This window comes from Ranitomeya variabilis, chromosome 4 (genome assembly GCF_051348905.1).
Source record: "Ranitomeya variabilis isolate aRanVar5 chromosome 4, aRanVar5.hap1, whole genome shotgun sequence".
Lineage (NCBI taxonomy): Eukaryota > Metazoa > Chordata > Amphibia > Anura > Dendrobatidae > Ranitomeya > Ranitomeya variabilis.
In genome coordinates this window covers 253,895,485-253,922,592 of record NC_135235.1, presented here as the reverse complement: position 1 = coordinate 253,922,592, position 27,108 = coordinate 253,895,485, and the positions used below count along the sequence as shown (strand labels likewise).

At 43.8% G+C, this 27,108-nt stretch overlaps 1 protein-coding gene and 1 long non-coding RNA gene across 24 annotated transcripts in view; one reads left to right on the top strand and one right to left on the bottom strand.

The window, feature by feature from the left end:
• PKNOX2 (PBX/knotted 1 homeobox 2) overlaps positions 1-27,108 on the bottom strand; it is a 369,700-nt gene that overhangs the window by 294,392 nt on the left and 48,200 nt on the right. For 3 of the 22 annotated variants that reach the window (XM_077249564.1, XM_077249587.1, XM_077249569.1), the window contains exon 1: positions 5,855-7,564. The exons of 10 other annotated variants lie outside the window; for them this stretch is intronic. The gene's annotated coding sequence lies outside the window, so the exon portion shown is untranslated. Of the gene's footprint in view, positions 1-4,771; positions 4,808-5,854; positions 7,565-27,108 lie in introns of those variants that run through there. 9 more of the 22 variants (XM_077249574.1, XM_077249576.1, XM_077249582.1 and 6 more) reach the window with 6 other exon arrangements.
• LOC143764218 (uncharacterized) lies at positions 7,708-26,096 on the top strand. 2 transcript variants are annotated; one of them, XR_013213107.1, is made up of 6 exons: positions 7,708-7,847; positions 12,394-12,461; positions 16,415-16,526; positions 17,170-17,215; positions 22,316-22,508; positions 23,016-23,515. It is a non-coding gene; the product is annotated as an uncharacterized LOC143764218 (long non-coding RNA). The 2 variants fall into 2 exon arrangements; XR_013213106.1 differs by having other exon boundaries at positions 22,316-26,096.

The window sequence follows — 27,108 nt, the reverse complement described above, 5'->3', positions numbered from 1 at the left end:
GCCGTCACTCAAGGCTTCTTCGGCGCCGGGCGCCGCCCCCTCCGCGCTGTTTTCAAATCAAATCCGGCTCCTGCACTGTTTTGTTCTGCCTGGGGCTTGTGAATCCCAGCCCCGCAGTGTGTTATGCATTATGCACAGTGCGGGGCAGGAATTCACAAGCTGGGTGGCCGCACAGGAGCAGTCTGCGAGACTGCATCTGAGGTCAGACGGGCAGCGCTCACTGCGCATGCCCCAGGCAGAACAAAACAGCGCAGGCGCCGGATTTGATTTGAAAACAGCGTGGAGGGGGCGGCGCCCGGCGCCGAAGAAGCCTCGAGTGACGGCAGTGTGGCATGTGCAGCAGGGGGGTTAAGACCTGCCTCCAGGGCTAAAGACAGGTATTTTTGCGAAATTATAAAACGCTTTATTTCTGCTTTGACTGCACCAATAACCAAAAGAGCCACCTTGTCAGAATGCAGCATTACTGCTGCACAAGGTGGCTCTTTTAGTTTCTAATGGCTGGAGGGGGTGACAGAGTCCCTTTAAACTAGCTTATCCATGTCTTCTATGGGAAAACACGGCCTTACACCCGTATCACCATCAGAGGATGAGGAGAGGAGTCTGATTCATCTCTATCTTCAGATACTATGGAATCATCTGAATCAGTTGTTAATCTGCCGGATAGATTTTTTCTCCCTTATACCCCCTTCCTTTTGAATAAGTGATCTGATGGAATACCTGACCTCTGCCCTAATTACAGATTTTAAATCCATGGGGAGGTTGGGGGATTCTTCACATATAGTTTTCTGAATGCAACCTGGGCACAGTCTCTTCTGGAATGTGCTAGGTAACTCATCCCTGCACAGTGCACATTATTTTTAAGCTTGGCGCTACACTTCTTAGGCCTTTCCTAGAAAAAAATACAAAGAGAAAGGGACCTATTTAAAATGGTGAACTTTCACGAAAATCATTCACTATTCTGCCATTCAATCTAGGGTACCGGAATCAGAGGCTTGATCAACTTGTATGATTTTTTTTCCCCCTGGAGGTGGTGGACTCAAGAAATGCTCTGTTCTTCTGGCTGGTCTTGCTGCCAGTCATATGGCTGCCGCTGCGTCCTCTTTGGCGAAGATGCTGCTGCTGCACATCCATGCTCATCAAGGGAAGTAAAGCTGGAGCAATCTGCTCTTCGGTGGTCCTACATCTGTTATATATGAGGGACCAGCCGCACATTCAGCGTTTTTCTGCAGACCCTTTGGAAGTATTCTCCATGCACTTCTGGGTTAGACTTTTTCTCCGAAGTTCTGTGCAGGAAGCTACCAGGCGTGTCTTGTGCATGAGCAAACCCATTATTTTTTCCAGCTGCAAACATTTTCCAGCGTGCTCTTCATCAGGGTGCGCCAACTTCAACATCACCGGCATGTTCGCGCATGGGCAGACCCGGGTGGCAGTCTCTCGACACAGCAATCCAGCGCGTCTGGTGCATGAGCAGGCCCAGGACAGCGTGTCGGTCAGAGACATTTGAAAAAGAGGTCTCCCCGCCTACACGTGACCACACACAATCAATCACTTGCACCAGCGGAGGCGCTTCCAGACCCACCAGTGCCACCGGAAAGTCCTCTAACAGATACCAGCCAGACTTATTCTTCCGTACCATCCTTCATCCAGGACAGGAAACCAAAACTGATGCGGAGGAGAGGTACTGCTCTTATTCAGTAGGTTTCTTGTCCTTGATGGTGCTGTCATTGGAGAAGGGAAAGACACAACTTTTGTCTTTCTTGGGACCCGTTCTCTAATCCAAACCATTGGCGGACAATGACCTGTTAGTTCAATTCCCACAATGAGTTTTTGACGCTCTGTATTTTTGCTTAGCAAAATAAAAATATAATGTCTGACAATTCATAGGAAACCCATGCCTGCTGTGCTTTTTTTTTTAAAGCAGCAAAAACTGATCTGCGGTGCAAGTTTCAAATCCTGAGCATGTCAATCTCTATGGCGAGTATGATGAGTTTTATGTGTGGATTTTCACCCATAAGGGTATGTGTCCACGTTCAGGATTGCATCAGGATTTGGTCAGGATTTTTCATCAGTATTTGTAAGCCAAAACCAGGAGTGGGTGATAAATGCAGAAGTGGTGCATATGTTTCTATTATACTTTTCCTCTGATTGTTCCACTCCTGGTTTTGGCTTAGGCTAGGTTCACATTGCGTTAGGGCAATCCGTTTAGCGCTAGCGGATTGCGCTAACGCAATGTATTTTTAGGGGTCGCGTTTGGGGTTCGCGTTAACGTCCCCGCTCTCGCAGATCCCCGATCTGCGAGAGCGGGGAACGGACCTCGGGCGCGCCGTGGACGCTGCAAGCAGCGTCCAAGGCGCGCCACAAAAGAACGGCACATCGCTAGCGCGAGCCGAAAAAGGCACGCGCTAGCTATGCGCTTCAGGCAAAAAGAACATTGCTGTCAATGGGTGCGCTAACGGACCCGTTGCACGGCGTTAATTGCGACATTTTCGCCGTGCAACGCTGTCCGTTAGCGATCACCCAAAAACGAAATGTGAACCTAGCCTTACAAATACTGATGAAAAATCCTGACCAAATCCTGATGCAATCCTGAACGTGGACACATACTGTAAGGGTATGTTTCCACGGTACGTAAACGCTGCTTGTTTGACGCTGCAGCGTCAAACAAGCAGCGTCCAGATGTTCCTGCATAGTGGAGGGGATTTTATGAAATCCCGTCTCCACTATGCGTGGAAACCCGCACGCGGCGGCCCTGCGACTCCGGACATGCTGCGCGTCTTTTCAGAACGCAGCATGTCCGTACACCTTGCGGGGACGCAGCGTCCCCGCAAGGCATATCACAGGGCCCTATGGCGAGGGGTGCGATGATCCCGGATGTGTACTGTACACATCCGGCACCATCGCGTCCCAGAAAGGGGGCGGGGCTTAGCGCCGAGCGGCTTCGCCGCTGCGGCGATCCCGCCGGCAAGCCGTACCGTGGAGCCATACCCTAAAAGTGCATTAAATGCAAAAAATCCACAGGTAAGACCCCCCAAAAACAAACATAATCCACACATGACTATCAATAAAGTTTTGACAAAGATGAATACTCGCAAGTATCACAAAGCAGCTTTATTTAAAACATACCAAATAGACTCAAAAACACAAGTAACCTAATAGGTGAACCTCTTCCAAAACACTTGAGGAAATGAAAAACTCCCCAAATAAGAAGCTTTTTCTGATGTAAATTCCAATAGAAAATTCAAAAATTTTGACTACTTAAAAAAAGAGGAAAAAAAACAAAACTATACAGGTTAATGTTTTTTTAACGGCAGTCAAAAACTTCCATTCATTCCTATTGTAAAATATTGAGTGTATGTTACTGCTTTTAAACACTTGCCGTATACAAATTACTAGGATCATTCTTTTGGTTATTTTTTTAGTGTTTTTTTCTGAGTGCTCAAAAACTGGTGGAAAATAACCCAGTGTGATCATACCCTTAAAGGTCTCCAAAAATGGTCAAACCGTCATCTCTATGCAATTGGAGAAACTGATTGCAGCAACTGACAGATGTACAACTGTCTGTCTACTAACCAAGTGGCAGAAATTTTCCTACTAAGCAAAGCACAAGATCTACATAATGGCAAAATGTCTCAAGATGGATAATCCCAGATCTTGCTAATCTCATGTCTTGTGCCAATTATAGGGTGGCTGCGGTCTGGTATTTTTAGGTTGGAAAGAGCCCAATATCCATGGACCTTCCCACCTAATAATATAAGCCAGCAGCTGTCTGCTTTACCTTGCTGGTTATCAAAAAAATGAGGGAACCCCAAATCATTTTTGTTTTTTTTCCATTTATTAGCTTAATAAAAGTACTGTACACTGCACAAACACTAATTATACATCTCATCTGTCTTTGCACATCTTTAATAGAGTTCAGCGAATTTCATCGGGTCCCTGCTTATTTGGCAAGCTATAGCACTTACTGAATAAGCAGCAGAGAGAACCCGAATACATGGAGCGCTCCGGCTGATCAGCTGTCTAGTGCCGCAGCTGCATGTGTCGCAGTTGTTTCACTGTCACAGCACATGCATGGAGCGCCCAACACACAGGTTCTCCATGCATGAGCTGTGACAGCCGCAACCCGTGCAAGAAGTGAAGATGCGCACGCTATTATACACACCACAATATTAGTTTTGTTGCAAGTACAACAATCCAAGAACAACAAAAAAAAGACGTAGAACAATGGAAATTGCCCCTGCCGGGCAGAATGGTGTTATTAGATAAAGCAAATGCTTAATTGGTTGTAATAGTTGTATATGTGCAAGGAACGGCTCTGCTCTCAATATGGTCTTTTATATTCTTTGTCTCAAAAGAGTATTTAGATTTTAGGACAGAGACAGTTTACATCTAATAGACAAAACTAAGTGACTAATTTATATCTCAGAATCCATTACAGGGAATAATGAAAATCTTGCAGCTGTTACGGGAATTAATTAGAATGTGCTACAAAGTAACAATGCATGGAGGTAAATTACAGATACCAAACTACAACCATGCCGCTTCTTCCCAAAGTAACGATGATTTCTGAATCACAAGAGGTGAAACTTCTGATTAGTCCAGCAAACTTTTATCTGTTCTTTGTAGTCAGGGGAGTGCAAGTTGTGACTGATGCACTATATGTATTTGGTATCACCATAGGCCCACCTAAGCACAGGAAAAAGTTAAACTTTATCAATAGTACATGCCCCGACTTTCTTAAAGGGAACCTGTCATGTGCCTAATTGCTATTTACCTGTAGATATGGGTCGTTACTATCCAGTCTGACCACCTAACTGAAAGGGCGGCTAATGGGAGGAAAAAACTTAATTGCTCCCAGGATCCACCCCCCTTCAGTCACAGAGATGCGGCCGATGCAGCTACATTCACCTTTATGACTAAAAGTAGGCAGCTACCAGGAGGAAAAAAAAAAAGTTTATTTTCGTCATGCTTTCTGTAATTGTAATGCTATTGACCCCACATCTGCAGGTAAACTGTGTTATTGGCCATGACTTACTCTCTTTATAATTGTTATCTCCTATTCATATGATAGCGTGGTGATCGCTGGTGGTCTGAGTGCTAGGACCCCTGCAATCCTAAGAAAAATCTATCTTCCATAAAGTGGACATGTGCATGCACAGCCTCCGCTCTGTTTAAGGCTGGTTTTACACTTGCCGTGTTTTTTCGGCCCGTTTTTGCGGCCCCAATGCATTTCTATGGGGCCGCAATAATTTCATGGTGCGCCGTAATTAGGGCCGTGAAAAAATATTGAGCAGCTCGATATTTTTCACAGCTTACGGACACAGCCCCCATTGTAAATCAATGTGGCCGCCGCAAAAACAATAGAAGGTTGTTTATGCGGTGCGCCGTGACTTCCGGTTTTGCGGACCGCTGTTTTTTTCCCCCCAATACTTTTGCTATAGTATTGGGAACTTGAAAAACGGCATTCCACAAGTTTTTTTGCGGTCCGATATTGCGACAGTCCTTGAAAATTGCGGCAATACGGCCCGCAAAAACCCTGGTAAGTGTAAAACAAGCCTAAAATGGTGCTGCAGAGCCATGTTCTCTGGAGCCCCATTTTACAGACTGTTAGGGGTTCCGAGCAACTTATAACTTATTCTATAAAACAGAGAAAAATTATTATTTTTTTTTTTAAAGACCACTTTAATCAATTTGTAATTTGTATGGATCCCAAAATGGAGCCACTGAAAAACACACCTCATTCCACAATAAAACAAGCCGCCATGCAGATATATTGACGGAAATAAAAGACTGCTATGTATCTGAAGAGTGGAGAAAAAAAATATAGCTTGGTCCTAAACACAGGTTATTTCCTCACCTTAATTTCATCCAGGGAACACTCTCTGTCCGGATCTCGTGCACCACATCTCTGGGGACGTCGGGCAGGAGCTCTCATCTACTTATAGTAGTCAGGTGTCTGACGTGACCGCAGGAGACAGAGAGGTTAGCATTGCAGCCAGGGCCTGAGGAAGGCCTCCAGTAGCCGCCATCTTGGTGCTCCTCTGAAGCCCATACATGGGAGCACCTTTACTATACACTGCAATATGATCAAGTCCAAGCACCACATGGCGATTAAAAAAAAGGATGGCATCATCCCCTTCCCCTCATCTAAAAAAAAAAAATGCACATTCTGTACTGCCATCTCCAAAAAAAAAGAGAAAAAAATCTATTAAAAACAAATGACAAAAAAAAAAAAAAAAAATCAAGAAAAAAAAACAAAACCTGAAATGCCACAATTACCAGTCAGTAGATTGATGCACCTCACTCCAAAAATGCAATAAAACAATTTGCGCTCCTTAGTGGTATGTGCCCCAAAATGACAGTAATAAAATTGTTACTCCTGCATGCAAAAAAACCCAAAACCCAATTCCTCACACAGAGACGAAAAAATAAAGGTTAATGGTCTCAAAGAATGGCCTCAAAATATAATTTTTTTGCCTCTACCATAATAAAAAAAAATTACAAGACTGAAATCTCTGTAATCGTATTTACCTGGAGGACCCGCACAATAAATGCCGCAAAAACAACTTTCAAGACAATGACAGAATGGTGGTTTTTTTTCACAATTTCAAGGGAATCTGTCAGCTGTTTTTGCTCTGTAATCTGACAGCAGCAAAATGTAGGAGCAGAGACCCTGATTGCAGTGATGTATCACTTACTGGACTTTGTTTTGCTGTTTAAAAACAATCAGTGTTGTATCAACAGGGGATTATCACTACAGGACTAGCTGCCTCATGCCTCCTAGTACAAACATTTTTCAGAACATTACATGGTAAAGTGAATGGTGTCAATCAAAACTACAACTCGCCCAGCAAAAACAAAACAAAACACAGGCCCTCATATGACAACATGGACGAAAATAAAAATGTGGAGAATTAAACAAAAATGAGCTGTGTCAGGTTAAACACAAGACATTATGATGGTGGAGGCCTCCACAAAGTATTATTGAGGTCCTTTGACTAAGCACTGACTGGGGACACCCTGGCTTTGTTATCGAAGTCTCACTTGCCCTCCCTGTCTCAGCTCTGGCCTCACACATGGAGGTTTATCACAGTCCCCTCAGACATGGAGGTTTATCACAGTCCCCTCAGACATGGAGGTTTATCACAGTCCCCTCAGCTCTGCCCTCAGACATGGAGGTTTATCACAGTCCCCTCAGCTCTGCCCTCATACATGGTTTATCACAGTCCCCTCAGCTCTGCCCTCAGACATGGAGGTTTATCACAGTCCCCTCAGCTCTGCCCTCAGACATGGAGGTTTATCACAGTCCCCCCAGCTCTGCCCTCAGACATGGAGGTTTATCACAGTCCCCTCAGCTCTGGCCTCAGACACGGAGGTTTATCACAGTCCCCTCAGCTCTGCCCTCATACATGGAGATTTGTGTCCCCTCAGCTCTGCCCTCAGATATGGAGGCTTGTGTCCCCTCAGCTCTGCCCTCAGACATGGAGGCTTGTGTCCCCTCAGCTCTGCCCTCAGACGTGGAGGTTTGTGTGCCCTCAGACAGGGAGGCTTGTCCCTCAGCTCTGCCCTCAGACATGGAGGCTTGTGTCCCCCCAGCAGCTCCAGGTGACAACAACATCCTTCTGCCTGAACCCTTGTGGAAAAAGAGTGGGTGGAGCCTCCACCCACCTGCTACATGCTGATTGGTGGTTTCAGTCACGTGCCCCTGTTCTGCACTTTGTGTGTATCTAAAGGACTTTTGCTTTCTGCGATTGCTATGGAGACAAAAAAGGCGGGCTCAGCTCAGTACACCTCGGGTCCCGGGATGATTTGCTGCTGGTGAAGTCTGACAGGACGAGACCTTCTCTGCGGTCAGTAATCATGGAGGACACAGGTGTGAGGAAGCTGCTGCCTACAACACAGGAGGGTGTGCAGTGACTATCAGCTGTACCCCCAGATTACCACCCAAACTAGATCCCTACACAGATACAGAGGCCAAACCAGACCTGAGGTATAGAGGCACAATGGGTTACGGACCACTAAACAGTCCCTAAACCGACCCCCACAGAGATATAGACCCTTACAGGGATAGAGACCCCCCACAGAGATAGAGACCCTGATAGGGATAGAGACCCCCACAGAGATAGAGACCCTGATAGGGATAGAGACCCCCACAGAGATATAGACCCTTACAGGGATAGAGACCCCCCACAGAGATAGAGACCCTGATAGGGATAGAGACCCCCCACAGAGATACAGACCCTTATAGGGATAGAGACCCCCACAGATACAGACCCTTATAGGGATAGAGACCCCCACAGAGATAGAGACCCTTATAGGGATAGAGACCTCCACAGAGATACAGACCCTTATAGGGATAAAGACCCCCACAGAGATACAGACCCTTAGAGGAATAGAGACCCCCACAGATCGACCCTTATAGGGATAGAGACCCCCACAGAGATGTAGACCCTTATAGGGATAGAGACCCCCACAGATATATAGACCCCCACAGATCTATAGACCCTTATAGGGATAGAGACCTCCACAGAGAGATAGACCCTTATAGGGATAGAGACCTCCACAGATATATAGACCCTTATAGGGATAGAGACCCCCACAGAGATACAGACCCTTATAGGGAGAGAGACCCCCACAGAGATACAGACCCTTATAGGGATAAAGACCCCCACAGATCTATAGACCCTTATAGGGATAGAGACCCCCACAGAGATACAGACCCTTATAGGGATAGAGACCCCCACAGAGATACAGACCCTTATAGGGATAGCGAACCCCACAGAGATACAGACCCTTATAGGGATAGAGACCCCCACAGATCTATAGACCCCCACAGGTCTATAGACCCTTATAGGGATAGAGACCCCCACAGAGATACAGACCCTTATAGGGATAGAGACCCCCACAGATCTATAGACCCTTATAGGGATAGAGACCTCCACAGAGAGATAGACCCTTATAGGGATAGAGACCTCCACAGATATATAGACCCTTATAGGGATAGAGACCCCCACAGAGATACAGACCCCCACAGATATATAGGCCCCCACAGAGATGCAGACCCTTATAGGGATAGAGACTCCCACAGAGATACAGACCCTTATAGGGATAGAGACCCTTATAGGGAGAGAGACCCCCACAGAGATACAGACCCTTATAGGGAGAGAGACCCCCACAGAGATATAGACCCTTATAGGGATAGAGACCCCCACAGATCTATAGACCCTTATAGGGATAGAGACCCCCACAGAGTTACAGACCCTTATAGGGATAGATACCCCCACAGAGATACAGACCCTTATAGGGATGGAGACCCCCACAGAGATACAGACCCTTATAGTGAGAGAGACCCCCACAGAGATACAAACCCTTATAGGGATAGAGACCCCCACAGATCTATAGACCCTTATAGGGATAAAGACCCCCACAGATCTATAGACCCTTATAGGGATAGAGACCTCCACAGATATATAGACCCTTATAGAGATAGAGACCCCCACAGAGATACAGACCCTTATAGGGATAGAGACCCCCACAGATATACAGACCCTTATAGGGATAGAGACCCCCACAGAGATACAGACCCTTATAGGGATAGAGACCCCCACAGAGATACAGACCCTTATAGGGAGAGAGACCCCCACAGAGATACAGACCCTTATAGGGATAGAGACCCCCACAGATCTATAGACCCTTATAGGGATAATGACCCCCACAGATCTATAGACCCTTACAGGGATAGAGACCCCCACAGATCTATAGACCCTTATAGGGATAGAGACCTCCACATAGAGATAGACCCTTATAGGGATAGAGACCTCCACAGATATATAGACCCTTATAGAGATAGAGACCCCCACAGAGATACAGACGCTTAATGGGAGAGAGACGCCCACAGAGATACAGACCCTTATAGGGATAGAGACCCCCACACAGATACAGACCCTTATAGGGGTAGAGACCCTCACAGATATATAGACCCTTATAAGGATAGAGACCCTTATAGGGATAGAGACCCCCCACAGAGATACAGACCCTTATAGGGATATAGACCCCCACAGAGATACAGACGCTTAATGGGAGAGAGACGCCCACAGAGATACAGACCCTTATAGGGATAGAGACCCCCACAGAGATACAGACCCTTATAGGGATAGAGACCCCCACACAGATACAGACCCTTATAGGGATAGAGACCCCCACAGATATATAGACCCTTATAAGGATAGAGACCCTTATAGGGATAGAGACCCCCACAGAGATACAGACCCTTATAGGGATATAGACCCCCACAGAGATACAGACCCTTATAGGGACAGAGACCCCCCACAGAGATACAGACCCTTATAGGGACAGAGACCCCCCACAGAGATACAGACCCTTATAGGGATAGAGACCCCCACAGAGATACAGACCCTTATAGGGATAGAGACCCCCACAGAGATACAGACCCTTATAGGGAGAGAGACCCTTATAGGGATAGAGACCCCCACAGAGATACAGACCCTTATAGGGAGAGAGACCCCCACAGAGATACAGACCCTTATAGGGATAGAGACCCCCACAGATCTATAGACCCTTATAGGGATAGAGACCCCCACAGAGATACAGACCCTTATAGAGATAGAGACCCCACAGAGATAGACCCTTATAGGGATAGAGACCCCCACAGAGATACAGACCCTTATAGGGATAGAGACCCCCACAGAGATACAGACCCTTATAGGGATAGAGACCCCCACAGAGATACATAACCTTATAGGGATAGAGACCCCCAGATATATAGACCCTTATAGGGATAGAGACCCCCACAGAGATACAGACCCTTATAGAGATAGAGACCCCCATAGATATATAAACCCTTATAGGGATAGAGACCCCCACAGAGATATAGACCCTTATAGGGATAGAGACCTCCACAGAGATACAGACCCTTATAGGGATATAGACCCCCACAGAGATACAGACGCTTAATGGGAGAGAGACGCCCACAGAGATACAGACCCTTATAGGGATAGAGACCCCCACAGAGATACAGACCCTTATAGGGATAGAGACCCCCACACAGATACAGACCCTTATAGGGATAGAGACCCCCACAGATATATAGACCCTTATAGGGATAGAGACCCCCACAGAGATACAGACCCTTATACGGATAGAGACCCCCACAGAGATATAGACCCTTATACGGATAGAGACCCCCACAGAGATAGACCCTTATAGGGATAGAGACCCCCACAGAGATACAGACCCTTATACGGATAGAGACCCCCACAGAGATACATCACATTACTTGGCCTGGGTCCCATGGCATGAGAGGATTGGAAACGCAGCTTTCTCCGTCTCCTCTGCCTGCGGTGTTGGCGTGTATCGCACTGCGCTCAGGTGATGTCAGAATTCAGTGTGATGTTTCACATGCACCGTAGACTTCTATGGGTGCGAGCGATCTGATTCTCGGGTGCAGTCGCAGCATTCTGCCGAATCTGCATGAGAAAATAACCGCAGATATGAGCCGGAGAGAAACAATGGGGCGAGTGCAATCTGATTTTTTTTTGGATTGCACTTGTTCGGTTGCATCACAAATGGGAATGAGCCCTTCATGGATGAGAATTTTTAGAATAAACCTACACTTACTTTTTGCTCCCAATATTTTGGTCAAACAAAGATCCTGAACTTACGAATGATTTATAGAAGTTTATGAGGATCTGACGTTCACGGTCCAAGTACAGAGTGCAATGCCTGGACTGGCCACAGGTCTCCTGTTCCGAGCCGGCGTGTGTGAGGCTGCCGGCGTGTGTGAGGCTGCCGGCGTGTGTGAGGCTGCCGGCGTGTGTGAGGCTGCCGGCGTGTGTGAGGCTGCCGGCGTGTGTGAGGCTGCCGGCGTGTGTGAGGCTGCCGGCGTGTGTGAGGCTGCCGGCGTGTGTGAGGCTGCCGGCGTGTGTGAGGCTGCCGGCGTGTGTGAGGCTGCCGGGGTGTGTGAGGCTGCCGGGGTGTGTGAGGCTGCCGGCGTGTGTGAGGCTGCCGGCGTGTGTGAGGCTGCCGGCGTGTGTGAGGCTGCCGGCGTGTGTGAGGCTGCCGGCGTGTGTGAGGCTGCCGGCGTGTGTGAGGCTGCCGGCGTGTGTGAGGCTGCCTGCGTGTGTGAGGCTGCCGGTTTTCAGGAGCCCTTTAGACCTTTGTCGGTCCGGTTATCTCTATCCGTACTTAGATCGGCAATATTGAATGTGTGAAACCGACTGTAGATTTAGAGAAGCAGCCATGATTAACAAAGCATGAAAGATAATTTATTGCTATATTGCAATGGTTAAACATTTGTGTTCTGATTAATATTTTACAATGTGTGTAAATTGTTTGACTTTTATGTTATTTGTTTCTTTCTAAATTTACTGTGTCCAGAAGCCGACATCTCGAGGATCACTAGTATTATCGGCATCTGAGAGAGGAGGAAGGAAACTCACTCTAAGGTAAGTCTGGACAGTGTAGGGAGCTGCTATAAAGTACATGCACATTACGTAATGGACACTGATACATTGGGGTCAATTCACACCGTGCGTGTGGAGTGTACCATATGTCTATACAGTAGAATTCCAAAAGAGACATCTGCACCTCCACCTATCAGCTGAAATCTGCAGCAGCTGTATATCAGGGTTCTTTGTGGGGGACAACAATCACCCCTACACGGCTTGGTCACTGTTAATTAGTACTGCAATTTATATCTAATTCAAGTGATTGGTAAATAAACTGCAGTGCTCGGCAGCGCCCCCTAAAGGATGTATGGAGCTGTTGTGCCCTATACATCACCCACATCTGGCTGCAGCAGGAGCAGATTCCAGGTGATTGGTGTTGGTGACGGGTGTCAATCATCTGCTTTTTGGTACCACAGGCTTCTGATCAACCAAAGATCAGCAACTGATACAAGTTACTCACAAATGTGATTATTCTTAAGTTTTACATTATTTACATCCTCAATCGTTAGGTCCTGAATGCCTCCTTTTATCTGTTTAACCGACTCACGCTGTTTCCACTTCTCGTTTTTTCAATGTTGTTTTTTCCTCCTCCCTCTTCCCAAAAACATAATTTCTCTAATATGTCAGTCAACATAGCCAAATGAGGGCTTGTTTTTTTGCGAGGCAAGATGTATGGCTCTTTTGGATGACACCCAATACATATTGGGATAGGATCTTGGAGATGGGAATACCCCCTTAAGTGGCGAAAAGAAATTTGTAACAAAAAGCCTAAATATTTTGCTTTTGTTGCCAGGTAACGTTTTTAGTTTTCGGGATATGTGCGGACTTATTTTTTGTGCCCTTAGCTGACATTTTTACTGATACCTTTTTGGGGTAGATACAATGTTCTGATCAAGTCTAATTGCTTTTATTGCAATGTTGCGGCAGCCAAAAAACCTCAACTCTGGGTCTTCCAATATTTTCTTTCATTACGCCATTTACTGATCAAATGAATTTATTATATTATTTAATAGATTGGACTTTTACAAACGTTTTGATGCCAAACGTGTATTTATATATTTTTTTCATTGCTTTACTTTTAATGGGTGGGGGGGGAAGAGGGTGATTTGAACTTTTATATTTTTATGTATATTTGTTCATAGTTTTAGAAACTTTTGTTTGACTTTTTACTGTATTTGTTAGTCCCTTTAGGGAACCTGAAGCTGTGATCGTCTGATCGCTTGTACTATACTTATACATAAAATCTGATAAAATAAAAGCTCTGGTTAGTTGTAATTGGTGCAATCTATCAATCATTTATGTCTTTGGAGTAGAAGTTTTGTTGTACAAAATGTCAGTCATACGAGAAACCAAATACAAAAACTACCCTCCACGTGGAGATTTGTTGAAGTGCACCCTGTCTCGTTTATAAAACTTTCATTTGTAATACTACCCATGGTACAGATTCGCCGGTGTCATGTTATGCCCCCCATGGGTCACTGAGAGGGTCCGCTCTACAACAAGAACAGCTGATGAAAACAGCTGCCTCCCTGAAGACGGGTCCTGGGATGAATGTGACGAGTCATCTGACCTGTGCACAGCCCGAGGTGCAGGGCGCTTTCCACCAACCGAATATTTAACACTTTGAGAAAAACGGAAAAAAAACTGTCTGAGTAGAAAGGGCAGCCGGAAAACATGTGGATAATTATTTATGCATGATGCCGCTGCTCTGACTTCTATTTCAGGCACTGATACTCTTTGCATGGGGAAAATACACGCTACTAGTGAAAGTGATACAGACCCTCATCGGGGCCCCACATGAAACATCCCAGTGCCCAGATACGCCATCCCCTGACAAAGCATTTCTTGCATTCCTCATATTCCAGTTCCTAGCTCTCATTTCATAGCATCCTTTAACGTTCCAGCTTTCTTGGAGCCTCTCAGCATTTTGCTTAGTAAAAGTCCTATAATAATCCTTTACAGCAAGTCTTTTTTAACACTTGCATACATTTTCCCTAAATAAGAGCAATATATTTAATACCTAGTGTATGCTTTTCTTGGGCAGTAGAAAAATGCTGTGGTTGTACCATGGGTGGAAAAACTGTACACGGTAGTGACCAATGGGGCAGGTTTTAATTGGTTGGGACTGATCGTTTTTAGTCACATGGACATAATAATTGCATGTAACAATCAGTATTATAGTAATTGGCGATGATTGTTTTCTGTAGATGTCAAGAAATATAATGAATGCTCCTTAAGAGATTTGGTAGGCCATATACCGGCATATACTCCAGAAATCTGGCCTAATTTGTGCCGCAAAGTGACTTCCATGACTTGCATTGCATTTATATTTAGTGTTTTAGACACTGTCATGGTGCGGCCTCATGTAAAGGAAGTGGACAAATGCCAAAAAGGAACCACATTTTTAGCATAAAGTAAGAAAACTAATAGGCCGTGCAAAATTATGCTAGACAGTCCGAATTGGCATCACATTTATCAAACAGCATGTGCCACACAGCCACACAGTGAGAATGTCCTGGCTAAGGCCCTTATACCCTTCAGTTGTCGATGTTCTTAATCCGACATTTATCTCCTGACCCCCCGCTGACGCTCCTGTATTCTCTATAAGGTCTCACACACACGACTGTAATAATTGGACCAGGGCTATATGTCATTTTGACGGCTGGCAATCGTCCCCGTGGTATTCAATGAGGCAATGCACATGTCCGATTTTTTTTTTTTTTTTTTCTCCTGGACCGATCTGAGTAAAAAAATAACGGCATGCACAAGTTGCCCCGATAATCAGATGGCACTTGACTTATTCATGTCTATGGGTCCATGGAACATATCAGACCGCACTGGGATGAAATCACGGACATGCTACATGTAGAATATGGAGACTTTTTTATATATATTTTTTTCCTCCACATTTGAGAAAATGGCATAATTGGTCCGACTTTCTTGGATGAGAGAAAATTGATCAAGTGACTGTAACCCGAGAAAGCCGCTGTTGGACATCTCCGGTGGCAGCTTGTCTCTATAGGACAAAAGGATTGGCCGTCTGAAATTGGACAGGCCAGATCCTTATCTCCGGGAAGCCTCCATCCACATTTATGGCCAAACTTGTCCATATTGACTCATTCAGCCAGCAGTCTAGGGAATCGTCAAGGGACGTGTCAAGTCAGGCATGTCTTATCGAGGACTGAGATCGCATTGTCCTCTCAGAATTAAGCCTCTGACAGACATGTCAGCCGGCATCTCATAGAGCCGAAAGAGCGCTCCTGTGTATGGGAAAGTCAGCTGAGATGACTGTCGGCCGACTCCATCGATATCGTTGATGTTAATCTAATGTGTATGGTGGCTCAAGTTTGCACTGTCCAAAAAAGTAAATAGTATTGATATACACGGCCCATTTTTCTAAAGGCATGCAATCTATTTGCATTATGTAATTCTAGGTTGATAGATCAACATTTGCGGTCAGAATCATCAATGTGCCATAGATTAAAACTGAGTTACAAGAGGAAGGGCAACACCCAGCTGTCAAACCCTTCATAGTTCCAAGGGGAATCATCGATGTATAAGAAGATGCCCAACAATCGTCGTAGCATGCATATTTCCCTGGACAGTGCCATGAACCGGGCCACATAGAGAATAGGGCTTAGTAAAATTTGTACAAAAATTACAGTTTTGCGGCTGTTACTGGACATATATAAGAAGAAAACGATTAACTAAAGCAGACCTGGCAGGAGAACTGCCAAGTCCTACGTAAAGCAGAGCAGCTGGAGACACGGGTCTGTCCCCTGTGATCATTATTTTATGATAAATGCTAGTGCTACCTTGAATTGCAAATATCTGAACAGTCAGATTGTATCCCACGGACTCACAAGTCCTAACCAATGTTTCTGTAAGACACCACCAGATTCAATAATAATAATATACAACTATTTTTTTCTTTTCATTTTTTTTTCCAGCAAGCTGCCCTGGAGAGCAGAGCGGAGCGCTGACATTGCTAAGTCTCCATCATTACATTACAGAATTGCAGGTACAGCGATCCCCCAGTATTTGCAGCGTTACCTCCTCACTGTAAGTACTCTGTAATGTGAAACAAAATGAAAGCATTCGTGTTTTTTTGGCCCAAGATGAAACCACATACGCCTACGAACTCAACAAAGATACAATTAATCCCAGGGCTCCAACATTGCAGAACAACAATGTTACCACAGTGCGACCATGTTTGTTTTACATGATGGCAGCTGTGGTTCCCGACTTGTTATTTTCACTGTCAGTACAATGCTTTTCTGTTATTATGACCATGGGGATTTTGTTTAATACAAGGGCTATTCATATCTGCCAAAAAAGGGGTTTTTTTTGTTTTTTTTTAGGTTTCTTGTGTTTTTTTTTTTCAGTGTAAATTTCTGTTAACCTGTTACATTAGAAGCCAAAACCTCATAAACACAATGTAACTTAAATTTGACATTATGGCTATTATATTGCTATATGTGTAGCCCAGCAAATGTCAAATATAGCAGTAGGCACGCATCATATGTGTGACCTATATCACTATATGGCAGGGGCTTTTTTTGGAGCTATATGTCGGTAAAACTTTCTGACATGTAATCCTGGCGTACTTTGCAAATACAATGAGAACTGACCCTAAGATGTTTCTTCATTATCACATCTTTCCCTTTTACCGAGGACAAATGTTTCAGCCTCTCACCTTTTACAGGTTTGTAACGACAAGAAGTCCCCGGTATGCAAACTAGATATATTCTGTAAGTTTGTTTGTAACATTTTATAGATAAGTTTGTAGATAAGTTGGAGGAGGGCCTGCAAAAAAACCCAAACTAATACAACTAAAGGTACCTTCACACGAAGCGACGCTGCAGCGATAGCGACAACGATGCCGATCGCTGCAGCGTCGCTGTTTGATCGCTGGAGAGCTGTCACACAGACCGCTCTCCAGCGACCAACGATGCCGAGGTCCCCGGGTAACCAGGGTAAACATCGGGTTGCTAAGCGCAGGGCCGCGCTTAGTAACCCGATGTTTACCCTGGTTACCATCCTAAAAGTAAAAAAAACAAACAGTACATACTCACCTGCGCGTCCCCCGGCGTCCGCTTCCCTGCACTGTGTGAGCGCCGGCCCTAACAGCAGAGCGGTGACGTCACCGCTGTGCTTTTACTTTCACTTTAGGGCCGGCGCTCAGTCAGAGCAGGAAGCGGACGGCAGGGGACGCGCAGGTGAGTATGTACTGTTTGTTTTTTTTTACTTTTACGCTGGTAACCAGGGTAAACATCGGGTTACTAAGCGCGGCCCTGCGCTTAGTAATCCGATATTTACCCTGGTTACCAGCGTAAAACATCGCTGGTATCGTTGCTTTTGGTGTCAAACCTGACGATAAACGCCGATCTGACGACCAAAGAAAGTTCTGAACTTTAATCAACGACCAGCGATATCACAGCAGGATCCAGATCGCTGCTGCGTGTCAAACACAACGATATCGCTATCCAGGACGCTGCAACGTCACGGATCGTTGTCGTTCTCGTTGTAAAGTCGTTTCGTGTGAAGGTACCTTAATACCTCATCGCTGACCCCTCTGGCCTGCTCGTGGCCTATAGTTTAGTCGTCATCTTACCACTGTAGCATGCCGACATCTCTGGCCTCTTCAATATAGGCCAGGAGTTTCGGTCGCGTCCAGGCCTCGGGAGTCACTGCGCATCATCACGATGGCACAACCTTGTACCTTTTGACCTGGAAGCGTCCTGATGCTCTGGCGCATACTGAAGAGGCCGGAGATGCAGCAGTGGCAGAAAGATGAGCATCAGGCTGCCAGAGAGGTATTAGTAGTTTGTTTTTTTTTGCACATCCAATGTCTGTAACTTTTGGGTCGCACATAAAGTCTGATGTTCCTAAGTTGGGGACTGCCTGTACATGAGATATAGTTTGTGTTGACCCTCGATGAGTTAACAGCACCTCGATTTTCTTCTGTAATAGTCACGTTCTTTAACAACATGTGATTTGACAAACTTATCAGCGCAATATATTTTCTAATTATTCTCTTCATTATGGCCAGTGCTTTCCCGTGACAGATGGAAGGACTATACATAGAGATGCCGCTCTTGCAGTTGTCATCTCAGAGCAGCAAATGAAAACACTGTCTCATATTACCTGGGTAGAAGCGATTTCTCAGTATTTCTATGAAGCAGAGATTCCTTCTTACACTGGATATGCAGTGTAACGGCCAATTAAACCCCCTTCGCGTGTCAGTTCCCCATTCCGCGTCTGCAGACATGGCTCAGGAAAAATGTCACAAGGAAGGAATGGAGCCGTTGGATGGACAATGTGTCATTGACACAGTAACCATGTTAAATACACAATTATTAAGACAAACTTCCTTGAAATACGTCTGCCGCGCGTTAAATCATTAATTAGATTAATACAAAGACTGTCTTGTTGAGATCACTCGCCTCACTAACTGCAGAGCTCTCCAAACAGGAACCAAAGGGTGCAAGGCCTGTCTGGTATAACCTCATGCTCCACATCCACGGCCCGGGGATGGACACAGGCCAACATGGCCATGCACTGAGAGTTTACTAGGTCCTCTCCATTTCCACACCAAGGCTGATTAGAAGGCTCGTTATGGGAAAAGTCCAGACTTGAATTGGTTAATTGCAACACAACAGGATGCAGACGGAGAACGTTCTAGATGTTTTTGGCTCGTACAGAAGCTGCAGTCATCAAGCAACACTTATATGGAGGCGCTCATTTCACAAGCACATGTCTGTAAATCATGTCTGCATGTGCAAACACAGCGAGACCATTGTGCCGCCTGTGTTTTTGGATGGGTCATATAAATGGACACATAGGAAAAGTGCCCATATTTCATGTCGCAGAAAAGATGACTGGATTAATGTAGCCTGCTGGTGTTTATTAAAAAGCGCCCAGCAGCATTCATTTCATTTTGGAATATAGGACTCAAACTTTAGGAGCTAAAAAAAAGTACACCGAGGCTGCAAACTAATGCAACAACTTACTTCTCAATGCTTGGCCGATTCAATCAATTTGTGTCCTCTAGTATTCTCCTATGGGCTGTAAAGGTGATGATGTGAGCAGAAGACTGAATACTCGGTGGGGCAGGTAGCATTCGCTCTCCCTTGGATTAACTCTTCTACCAACTTACATTTTTAGGCATAATCTCAGCCAAGTTTATTAAGGTGAAATTCTGATTAGCTTTAACTATTCACACAAAATCTCCTTCTCTAAATAGAGGCTAATTCACTGGTTGCAAACCAAGACTGTGCAAATATCTAAAAAAAAAAAAAAGTTTAGGTTTCCCGCCTATGACCTATCTCATACAGAAATGCAAATATTTAATGGAACATATATCATTTTAGTTTTTTTTTTTGCATTCTGATAATAATGGATACTTTTTATTTTCCATATTGTAATAAATCACATATCTAACTACTGTATATTAAAAGCTAGACCTCATAAGTGACCAGCTAAACGTCACTGCAAAAAGGATCAAAACAGTGGAGCCGTAGTTACACTTATAGTCGTGCCCCTTTATAATTTTCCCTTATCAGCTTCAAGGGGTTCACTTCCAGATGTGGAAATGAGCAACTTTTCTATATCCCTTTTACACAAAGAGATTGCCCTAAAGCATTTTAGAAGCCGCCAGCAGTAAATGCTGCGGGTCTGACCCTGCGTACTTGTGCAGCGTCCAGATGTTACAGCTTAGTGGATGCGATTTCAAGATATTCCATGCTCACTATGTGTCCACAGATCACCCGCATAGACGGACATGCGGCGCGTCTTTCCAGACCGCAGCATGTCAAAGAGAAATTTCACCAATACAATGTATTGGACGTGGTGCATCTGCACGGTTCAGTGAACACATGCGGAATCGCCTGCGTTCAATAGACGGCAGCGGACATGTGCTGCGTCCAAAGCGCTGCCACTTCCGGATCGTCTGCACATACCCTAACTTTGCCGGATGCAGCGGCTCCAAACTGAAAGAGGTTGATTTTGATGAAGCGACTTCTTTCGAGACATATCCACATTTCTTTCCACAGCTTTGTACTCAAAAGAACAAGTTGTGTCATTGACCAGAAAACATCACAGTTAGAAACATGTTTGATGACTAAAAGGGTATTCCCATTTCTTAATAAGTAGCAGATTTAATTATTATTATATTACCAAATACCTCCAATTAGAAATGTAGTATGGTTCTTCTGATTAGCTATGTCGCTTACCCATGTGCAGGGCATTGCAGTGGGTATCCATGGTTACGACCACTAACTAACTCATTATATGAGCTCTTCACTTACAACTAAAAAAAGAAATGCTCATTTGACGACTGTAAACTTTGTATCAGTACTGGCCATTTTACATGTATTTGCAGTCTTGTAGGTTTGTTTTTTTTCTTTGTCATCTTAGTAATTACATAAGTGGAAAACTGATTATTTAAAATCCTAAATTTCAATCAAAACAATTCAACAGACTGCACTGAGTTACACTGCTATTAACTTAGGTTTAATAATTATTATGGAACTTTTTCCATTGCACATTTTTTTAATTAATTTTACATTTTGGCAGAATAAAACTTTTTTTTTTTTTTTTTCAAATCGCTCTGATCTGAGTGCTGTCTTTTTTTTTTTCTTCCCTTCCTCTGCCTCCAGGACGGAGTGCGTCTCGCTCATGTCTGCTGACAGTCCCTGGCATGTTCTTGGCGCAGTTGACATAAACAGAAGGCTATATTTAAATGGAAAAATTAACAGCTTGAAACAGTAAAAATCTAAACCTTCCCACAGAAGGATGCACAACTACTCTATAGAATTTTATATACACCATAAATTAGAGCTTAGAAAGGAATACTGCGCCACTCATTTGTAGAGAGGAGAGGAGGGGGGTTCTTAGATTTATCGCCAGGGAGTATTAAAATGTCTGAAACCGCTTACATACACTATCCCAGCATGAGCCTGCCAGGGGACAGGAAAAATTGTAATTGCTGCTTTAAAACCTAAAAAAAAAAGCTGGGAACAGAGTATTTTAAATCCTCACAAAAGGCTGTAAAAACTTTCCACAAACTTAAAATGGCAAAGAAAATAAGGAACTTGATGGTCTCCACAGGGGCACAGACACAATGAAGACGTGCTCATCGTTCCTTAGGACATGCTGTCTTGACGGATACTGTCTCACTTGCCGTGGAACAGACGCATATTTGCGTCTTGTTTTTTGCTCATGTTTAGTTGTATTTGTCTATATTTGCCCCCTTTTTCACATGTAAAGCGCCATGGAGTAAATGGCGCTATAAAAATTTATAATAATAAATAATAATATTCCCATCTTCAAGATCCTATCCCTATATGTAGTAGGGATAATAATATTAGAAAATTCCTTCAGTTAGAAATGTAGTATAGTTCTTTTGATTAGCTATGTAACTTGCTCCATGTGTAGGGTATTGCAGTAGCTTAGATATCCATGGTTACGACCACTAATAACTCACTATGTGAGTGGCTGTAACCATGGATACATAAGCTTCTGTAATGCCCTGCACATGGGGTAAGCAACATAAGCAACATAGCGAATCAGAAGAACTGTACTGCATTTTTAATTAGTGGTATTTGGTAATATTATTATTATTACACCTACATATTGGGATAGGATCTTGGAGATGGAAATACCCCATTTAATGCTCTTCTCCTTTCACAGGGAATTGATTAAAGCTCCCATGTCTTTGAATAAGCCGTGATGTGGTCGGAAATGTAGACTTTGACTAATGTTGACTTTACTTTTAAGTTGTGATGTTATGAATTCTGAATTAGAACCTACTTAACCTGACGGGAATAATATTGTGAATTGTTCTTAAGGCCCATTTACACTGGCAGATGATCAGCTAAACGAACGTTCAAGGGAGCAAATGTGCCCAATCTTCACCCTCTGCAACCAGGCTATCGACCGCTCGCACATATACAACGAGCGCCAATCAACATGCTATAGACCGCTCTCCATTCTTATCGGACCTTGTCGTGTCTCCATGCGGCAGATTTACTCATGTGCTTGGTTAGTAAATGTGCTATATTCTGCCACACATTATTTTATCTAGTTTTAGATCTATTCATTATGTGTTAAACATTTTTTAAGCTCTTTCGACAAAGGGGGTTTGCTTTAACATGAATGAGGAATAGCAAAAAATGAGATCACAAACTGAACCAAAGAAAAGTTGCACAAAGAAAGACAACCAAGAGGTAGTAAAAGGTATCTAACGATGTGCCACATTTGTCATCGACCTTTGCGCCACTCTGATAAATTTAGCCTAGTTTCAGGCCGTCTTCTCTATGTGGATGGGATGTTGTAATCTTCCCCGTTGTTAATTTTCGACTGTTTTCGTAATCTGCAATTCTTTACCATTTACTCCATTAATTTGTAGCTTTTTATAGGAATTTACTATTTTTTGATGGTGTCATCTTCTCTTCTGTCAGTATCCAGATCTGATAAAGCCCCTAGACCGTCCTCCTAATGGGTTTCATTGGTTTTTTTTCTTCATTTTTTTTTTCTTATTTCATTTAGTAACAAGCGCGATTGAATTAACCCTCTAATGCCCCCTGTCAACACAAGAGTTGGATTTCTCACGTCTATGCTCTCCTGTAATTGAGAGTGAAAGGTATACATCTAGCATTGCCAGAACAGAAGCTTCTAATTTATTGATACAAGACACAGGAGATGAGGTTTAAGGTCGCAGGGGGCTGTTGTCTGTTCCAAAGATTCTCTTCTCGGATATGCTGCGCACTGTTTCGGCAAAGGGTTAACCTCCTGCATACCCAAGTCTGCTATTTGTAAAAGTGTATGGTGTATGTAAGGGTGGAAACACCAAGACTTGCATTGTGTGCATTTAAAGATAACCAAATAATCACCCATATCAGACTGCTGATGACCCCAAGGGTGACCGGCTGTGAATAACTATGGCCCATTCCTTACTGTTAACGCTGTGAACACATTTGATGTGGAAGTATATATTTTTTTCATACATCAGTGGGAACCTTTAATAAAAGCCTGTCTGCAATTTTCAGTAATTCCAAAATATGCTGTTTTCAGCATGATTCAAGTTTCTGATATTTCTTCTGTGACCACTGACATAGGTTGGATGCTAGGTCTATGTGTTAACTCTCATATCAACATAGTTTCTGTCCTGCACTTCTTTCCTCTTCATCTGCTTTTCGTAACCTGTTTTCGCTGCCCTCCTTGAGACTTTAGTTACTTTCTCCCCTATCCTGTACACTTCAGATCTGTGTACAAACCCCCTTTCCTCCTATCTCTAACACCGAGAGAAGGGGAAAAGAGACGCACTGATGGATTTGGAACATTTTTACAAAAGGACTTACAAACACCGCAGAAGCAAAATATATGAGCATTGTATTGGAGACTAGTTTGAAAGTTGCTTTAACTTTGCATTTAGGAGGCAAATGAACAATAATAAAAATTTGTGTGAAGGTGCGCATAGGATTTAATGTAATTCTCGAACATTTTAACCAAACACCTCCAAAAGTGGATACATAGAGTTGTGAAAGAGTGTTTGTCCTCTTCCTGAAGGGGGCAAACACTTTTTCACACAACTGTATATCAGTGCTATTTGCCCTTCTTTAGTAGGGTCCACATAGACATTAGAGCTAGAACTGTATTTGAGAAAGTCAAAGAGTTGGAAAACAATGCCGTTTGCTCAGCCTAATAAAGGCTGTTACCTTTAGTATTAGTCATTTTAACTGTTACAAAAAAATCTGTCTCTGATCCTTCTGCAAATTCTGTATTCAGTACTATTTTTTACCTATTTGTGAATATATAATTAGGAAATTGGTGATCTGTGACCAGGGCTGAGTATACACGGTACTTGTAGTAGATTGTGTGGCCCCTGGGAAGGGTGCATGTGATTGTATTAACTTTACAGCTCTGCAAAATCCCTTCATTATTTGCAGTGAGCGGGGTATTTCTTATATACTCTGGTGCGGGATGATTCACATATCACAGGGCGGATTATTTCATTAGTTGGAGCCTGATTGTAGTCTGCTCCTCTTATATACCTGATTCCAAACAACAACTGGAGCTTGATCTCGGCAGAAACAGAACGGTGAACTGAAGTGACCTCTCCCTCGTCTCATCAATATGTAAGCGCTCCATGGCTGGCCGGGTCACACACAGTGCCGGGTCACACACAGTGCCGGCTCGAGGCTGCTGGGTTCATTACGAAGTTCTGTATCTCATTTTCCATGTGAAGAATCGGGCTAATTTTCATCCACTTGGCTTTGTAGCTTAGAATGTAACTCATGTTGATGTTTTTTTTGTTTTTTTTACTCCGACTCAGTTAATTTATGTGCATTTGAGTTAATTCCAAGCCATCTGTCCAGAATTCTTTGAGCTTCATTGCTCTGTCAATTTGCATTATTTAGAAACAAATGGAAAAAATGCAGCCCAAATATTTCGTTCTGCTGGACATGATTTCCGCTCCTATGTTGTCTCCACACTTCACCATGATACACCCCAGGCTTGGCCTCCCGCGTTACCCGGGATTTTTTCTGGAAGGACGTATTTGGTAGCTCTGGCTGATTTATGTTCTACATGATAAAAATACAAACACACATGGTAACAATATGGATGACTGGATACTTTCCCAAACTCTATTTAAATCCGATTAGGCAGTCATTAAAGAGATGGGATGCTACGAATGAAAGCTCTCCATATTACTGCCACTCATGTTACCCACCAGTGGCCAGTGATGGAAAGTATCCACAGTGCCCTGCCATTAAAGTGTCAATTTGTATCACGTAGGAAGCCAAACATGTCACCTTCCTAGCCCAGTGTGATGCTGACTTGTAGGAAGACTTCTCTAAAGGGTTGTCGTTAAAAAGAACAGGTTAGGAATGCTGGATAATGGCAAAATTGCTGTTACACACAACCTTTATTTGTTGGTAGGGCAGCAGCTCTATGTCCTGCCACATACAAACCAGGCCATTAGGCCAATTTCCAGCCAAATTATATTTTCTAAGAAAAAAGCAAAAAATGGCAACTTGTTAACTCTAGAAAAGTATAGACTGAATCGTATTGTTATAGATGTGGATCGCTGACATGACCGATATTCTCTGGTGAGTGCTATCACCTATAGGTCTTGTATTCTTTGGGGCTGTTTCCATGTCCAATTTTTTTTATTTTCTTGGTCAGCAGAAAAAATTCAGAGTCACGTCTGATTTTGGTCCAAATGTCGGATCAACATTGGCAGGGTAAGGCCAGGGTCACACTAGACCGTAATACGGACGCGTGCTATGTGATAAAAAATCGCATAGCACTCGGACCAATGTTAATCTATGGGGCAGCTCCCATCATCCGTTGTTTTCCCGCCCGTATTATACTTGCGAGAGAAATCGCAGCATGCTGGGATTGTCCACCGGCCCGAGACTCGTCAATGAAAGTCTATGGGTGCGAGGAAAAACTCGCAGCCACACGGACCGTCATTGTGACTTGTGAGAAATACGCACCAGTGTCCTATAGAAAAGCCGGCAATTCAGTGCGGTGTACAGTAAAATCACGCTGGCAGGTTAACAATAGAATAGATAAAATAGATGTCTACACATAGAACAGGTGTATATATATATATATATATATATATATATATATATATATATATATATATATATATATATATATATATATATACATACATACATACATACATACATACATACATACATACATACATACATACATACATACATACATACACACATATATATATATATATATATATATATATATATATATATATATATATATATATATATATATATATATATATATATATATATATATATATATATACACTCACCGGCCACTTTATTAGGTACACCTGTCCAACTTCTTGTTAACACTTAATTTCTAATCAGCCAATCACATGGCGGCAACTCAGTGCATTTAGGCATGTAGACATGGTCAAGACAATCTCCTGCAGTTCAAACCGAGCATCAGTATGGGGAAGAAAGGTGATTTGAGTGCCTTTGAATGTGGCATGGTTGTTGGTGCCAGAAGGGCTGGTCTGAGTATTTCAGAAACTGCTGATCTACTGGGATTTTCACGCACAACCATCTCTAGGGTTTACAGAGAATGGTCCGAAAAAGAAAAAAAATCCAGTGAGCGGCAGTTCTGTGGGCGGAAATGCCTTGTTGATGCCAGAGGTCAGAGGAGAATGGGCAGACTGGTTCGAGCTGATAGAAAGGCAACAGTGACTCAAATCGCCACCCGTTACAACCAAGGTAGGCCTAAGAGCATCTCTGAACGCACAGTGCGTCGAACTTTGAGGCAGATGGGCTACAGCAGCAGAAGACCACACCGGGTACCACTCCTTTCAGCTAAGAACAGGAAACTGAGGCTACAATTTGTACAAGCTCATCGAAATTGGACAGTAGAAGATTGGAAAAACGTTGCTTGGTCTGATGAGTCTCGATTTCTGCTGCGACATTCGGATGGTAGGGTCAGAATTTGGCATAAACAACATGAAAGCATGGATCCATCCTGCCTTGTATGGAGCATCTTTGGGATGTGCAGCCGACAAATCTGCGGCAACTGTGTGATGCCATCATGTCAATATGGACCAAAATCTCTGAGGAATGCTTCCAGCACC